The sequence below is a fragment of the Marmota marmota genome, unplaced genomic scaffold (genome assembly GCF_001458135.2).
Source record: "Marmota marmota marmota unplaced genomic scaffold, marMar, whole genome shotgun sequence".
NCBI lineage: Eukaryota > Metazoa > Chordata > Mammalia > Rodentia > Sciuridae > Marmota > Marmota marmota.
Window position 1 is genome coordinate 39015709 of NW_025999842.1, and position 6000 is coordinate 39021708.

Consider the following 6000-nt stretch of genomic DNA (forward strand, 5'->3'; position numbering starts at 1 on the left):
TTTCAAATAAATATTTCTGTAATTNTTTAAATATTGATTATAAAGATGTGAAACATTTTATCAAGAGCCTCAAAAATAAAAACAATAATTAAATAAAATTTTCATATTATTTAAATCAAAGGAGAAAATTTCTTTCAATAAAAATATTTAAACTTAATGTCATAGTTACATCAAAATTATGTTATTGCTAAAAAAGTTTTCATGTTAAATGTATCTTTATATATTTTCTTAAGCCTAATAAAAATCACTAACAGCACAATTAAAAAAAACAAATGCAGGTGTGTGTGTGTGTGTGTGTGTGTGTATGTGTGTGTGTGTCTGGTCTTTGTTTCCTTCTGTTTTTTCTCTTTTATCCAGGTACAACCCTGCCATTTACCTCCTCCAAGTGAAAAAAACATATATATGATCAGTCAACAAATATATGAAAAAAAACGTCTAGGAATCAGGGAAATGTGAATCAAAACTACACTGAGATTTCATCTCATTCTAGTCACAATGGCAATTACCAAGAATACAAATAGTTAGTGTGGTGAGGATGCTGGGAGAAAGATACATTCCTACATTGTTAGTGGGACTGCAAATTGGTGCAACCATTCTGGAAAGCAATACAGAGATTCTCTAAAAAACTAGGGATGGAACCACCATATGACCCAGCTGTCCCACTCACTCCTCAGTATTTATCTAAAATATTTAAAATCCGCATGATATAGATACAGCCACATCAATATTTATAGCAGCACGATTCAAAGTAGCCAAGCTATGGAATCAACTTAGATGCCCTTTAACAGATTAAAGGATAAAGAAAATGCCTAGGAGATATCTAACTCCAGAGCTCACAGGACTAGTAAACTACCAGGATATTCCATAACTGTATTAGAAAGTCACTCTATAGTAGGAGGGTTAAGCTACACACTCACTTATAAAAAAATGACAACCTTGAAACATCAAAATACACACAAATCACTTGATTTTCTGACACAAAAGGCTTCACTACCCTTTGAAAAAAGTCTAGAATTCAAAATTAATAATGTCTAATGTCCAATAAAAAGACACTAACGTGAAGAAAAAAAATGTGCCCCACAACTGGCAGATGAATCAACTAATAGAAACAGATTCATCAGGTTCTCACTGAACAACTCAGACTGGCCTCTAACTTAACAGTCCTCTTGCCTCAGTCCTGCAAGTGGCAGGGATTACAGACATTTGATAACATAGCAGCTACAACACCATTTTCATAGTAGCCATTACTACAGAATTCTAATTGTGTAGTATTATTTCTATAGATAGAGAACAATAAAAATTAGGACTTGGTATCACTTCTACCTCTAGCTCTGATAAAGTCACCATGAATAACTAACAGTTTGATTTCTCATGCAGGGTCTGGTTTATCTAGTAAGACAGAACAGCAGCATGTTCTTTCCCTCTGTGCTTCTTCTGAGTACTATGACTTATAGGCACCTACAAAAACTGCAGAGTAAAAAATCTACTTTAAACTACTAGAAAAAAAAAATTGAAAAAAAGAAGCATCAAGTTTCCTGCTTAGAAAATTCACCATGACAGCTGACAATAATAATGCATGTCTAAACTCCAAAACATTGTAATAGGGAGCAATATAATATTTTCATACTTGGGCATATTATAGTTTGTCAAAGATCATAATACCGAAAAAGGTTATTTATTATGTAAGTTTATTATAAATAATAGAGAAATGCTCTCTCTATATATACACATATATGTATGTACGTATATCCATATATATATATATGTGTTTGTGTGTGTGTGTGTACTGCCTTACATGCACAAGGCCCTGTGTTCTCTATATAAAGAATTTTAACTCCAAAAGGAGAAAAAATGTAAGCTCAATATAAATACAAAGAAAATCTACTATTCACATAGAAACTTTTAATAACTTCTAACTTCTTTCTAGGATTTCATTCAGTAATTCTCAGTATCCACTCTATACACAATATCATAACGGATGCTGTAAAAAACAAAAACTCATGGAAGGCTTCATAAAGTAAGAGAGAATCAATTTAGAAACTCATTTGTAGAATATTTAATTTGTTTGTTTCTGATTCTTTTCTTCTATTCGGATTAACAGAGTAATCATTTCACTTTTCCTTTATCATGAGCAGGAGAAGAATCCAGAGTAGTGTCCAAGAAGCAACTACATGAATAACTAATGGGGAACATATTTAGATATCTTCCCATGTTTATGTTTAAGATAATCTAAATTTATGCATCTTTATTTTGTTTCAACAACTGTATTCTTAAGATATGATACTCCACTTTATATAAATTATTCTTTTTTTAAAATTTTATTGTTGGTTGTTCAAAACATTACATAGTTCTTGACATATCATATTTCACACTTTGATTCAAGTGGGTTATGAACTCCCATTTTTACCCCGTATACAGATTGCAGAATCACATCGGTTACACATCCACTGATTTACATATTGCCATACTAGTGTCTGTTGGATTTATCATACCACATTAGCTTTTCTTTCAAAACTAAGTGTTTACTGTAGAAGAAATCAGTGACATTAAAAAAAATGAAGAATTAATTTTTTTAATCCTACTATACCTAAACTAGTATCTATTTTTCCTGGTTGATATAGATATGCTTGTTTCAAATGTTAAAGTAAGAAGTATTTGAAAATAAAATTATAATATTCAAAAGAAAATTCTGAAATTTCTCTACAGCTACAGCTCAAGATTTACTATCGTTTAGAGAGATTCTCAGTCATACTACCAGTCTTCCTAGATAACAAGTTGGTGTCAAATAGAAGTTAGTTACCTTTACTTGCAGAAAGTAAATCTTAATTCCATGAATAGAAGCAATAAATAAAAAAGAATGAGAAAGTATCTGACTTGACATAAAACCCTAGATAAGTATTTGATAAAAGGGAAACGTCATCACCAAAAACATTTATAGATGCACTGTATGTTTAAGATAGAATACTCAAAACTTTTAAAATCAGAACAATTTTTGCCATTATGTTGTATTACATTTTACACAGACAGCACCCTATTATTTTTAGAGCACTTTTACAGTGATGACTAGAGGATTCTATTTTGGGTTCAATGACAAAAAAAAAAATGGTAATCCTCAATTTTACATAATCTATTCTACTGGTAATGAAGGCAATCCAGTTTAGTCATTCCTTAGTGAGTAATTTTCATTATTTTATTATAATTCAGTTATAACTGCATTCCATCTACTTCTCTCTCCTTTTGTTCCTTAGAAGGTTTTTGTTTCCCCCTGACATATTCTCTTGGTAGTCTTCTAATTTTTAGTTTAGACTATCAGAATTATACAGTGGATAGTCATCCAATTGTAAATTCAAAAGAAATGAAGATAATTCAATGGGGACACAGGCTAATTTCTGAAAGGACAAAGTATCAGTGAGAAACCACACCAGTGAATGAGTTAAACTCAGTAAGGACAGGAATTTTTATTTTTAAAAATCAACATAAATTAGTGAAAAATGTCTTGTAAATTAGGGGTATTTTCTAGTGCCAAAATAATAGGAATTTGTAGTTGCAAAGGCTAAATTTCAATATCTTTTAATTTAAAATAATAGCAGCATATTGTGATAACTAAGATGAAGAGGTGGCCATGAGCTAGAAGAAAATATGTGTGCATCCTAAGAACATAGCCATAAAACACAAAAATTTGTTTACCCATACATTGAATACTTTGTAACTCCAAAGATACAGAATATGACACTCTAACTCTTTGGCTCCATCTCTAATCTGGGAATTTTGTCTATTATCAGTATTTGTTTTCATATTGACTATAATACATTGCAATAATTACTTAACTATTCCATCAACAGTACTCTGCCACTGTAAAATGTTCAAAATAAACTTCATATATAATGCCTATAAAAGCCTTTTTCATTCCCCAACATATTAATACATTAACACATAATATATTAATAACATATTGATACAAAACACTGCTTTTAATTTTAACTTATGCTACTTTTCTAAAGTGCCGAAATTATACAAATAATATAGATGTAATATAGTAGCTTAGATTCATGGTACTTACCTATGAACATAATGTGGTTCCCTGGACATTTGATTAATACATAAAAACTAATGATTCAAGACATTATATAGTAAATTCATTCAGAGCTTAAAATTTATAAATTGAAAAAAGGTTTTAAATAAAATTTGCTTCAATTGTATGATAGCCTCCCTCATCTTTTTTTTTTAACTACTTTTTTTGGATACTATTGGTAGTAAAACAAAGTGTATTTTGGTAGTAAAAAAAATTCATTTTAGGCTAAAAATAAAATGCAAGACACTATAGGTAGATTTATTTATATATTATAAACTGTGAAATATAAATTGATCTGCTTTCTCATACAGAAATAATGTCATTTTAAAATTTGGAACATCTGAATAATTTAACTATAAGAATTTTAATATTATTTGATATATTCCATTACAGGGAATGATTATCAGGATAGAACTTACTATTTTATATACTATATTACAGAGAATGTTTTGCCACGCAGAAAATCAATTTCCCATCAGATAAGTAAAAATGTGATGGCAGGAGCTGTAAAGTAGGATAGCAAAGCTATAAAAGGCTAAATTTGAAGTAATCACAGAACAAAAGGCTATGCTTTTGTTATTCTTCTCAATTGTGAAAAAAATGGAATATAATCCTACCAATGCACAAAATTATGTGCCATAAAAATATAAGGTACTACTTTGTAAATGATAAAATAACTATGATAAAGGCATCTACTTTATGAGTGATATATACAGAAATCTAACTCAAGGAGCTTTCATTAACTGCAAAGCTATGTGTGCTCTAGAAATTGAGGCTGATCAGAGATTTTTGCAGGTAAGAGTAAGAATTTCTAAATTTTCTTCAGAATGTCCTGGAAATAATTTCCAATATTTAGTGACAAAAGTCTGAGAGAGAGAATTTGATGATGTGGTAAAAAGGAAAAAAAAAATTCAATGATAATTCATCCATTCAATAAATAATATTATATTCTATACTACATGTTACTCAGCTTTTTTTTCACTGTGACAAAATAAAACAACACAAAGGAAAGAAAGATTTACTTTGGCTCATGTTTGCTTGGCCCCTCAGCTTTGGGACTACTGGTGAGGCTAAACATCATGCTGAAGAGTGTATGCTAAATCAAAGTTTCTTAAATCATAGCAGCCAGGAAAGAGAAAAAGAAAGGGTCTGGGTTCCAAATATACTCTCTCCAGGGCCATACCTCAAGGACATAACTTCCTCCTACTAAACCCCAGCTCTTAAAGTTTCTACCATCTCCAAAATAGTGCTGTCAGCTGGGGCCCAAGCCTTCTGAAGGACATTTAAGATCCAAACCATAATACCATGTAAGATACAGAGTTCCTTTGCCCTTTGTAAATCACACTCTAAGGGAAGCAACAGAGAGTACAAAATAAATAAACAAATAAATAATAAGGTCACTGTAAGACATAGTGCTTCCATTTGTCGTCGAGCCAGAGGGGAGGAGCCGGGCCGCTGCCAGCGCCCTGAGCAGGCCCAGCGGCTCACCGGCGTGGTGACCGCGTGACCCCAATTGGAGAGAGGGTGGACCGGAGCCGCCACCCGTGCCTGCAAGGTGGGCAGACCCGCGACCCAGTGGTACACAGGCGTGGTAGGAAGGGCAGGGCAGAGCCGCCGCCCGCACTTGCAAGGTAAGCAGACCTGTGACAGACTGGCGGGTCAGGCCCAGCGGCCTGCCAGCGTGGTACACACGTCACCCCAACGGGAGTAGGGGCAGAGCAGATCCTTCGCCCACGCCCGGATCAGGCCCTGCCGGTGTGGTGGTCACGTGACCCCAATTGGAGTGGGGGGGCGGAGCGAAACCGCCACCCGTGCCCGCAGGGTGAGCAGACCTGTGACCAACCTGCAGATCAGGCACAGCGGTCCGCATGCGTGATAGGAGGGGCAGGGCAGAGCCACCGCCCGCGCCTGCAAGGTAGGCAGACCTG

The 6000-nt window shown here is 33.8% G+C and overlaps 1 protein-coding gene across 1 annotated transcript in view; it reads right to left on the minus strand.

Moving 5' to 3' along the window:
• The window catches only part of Tbc1d32 (TBC1 domain family member 32), a 185562-nt gene that overhangs the window by 54371 nt on the left and 125191 nt on the right, over window positions 1-6000 (minus strand). The gene's annotated exons all lie outside the window — the stretch shown is intronic.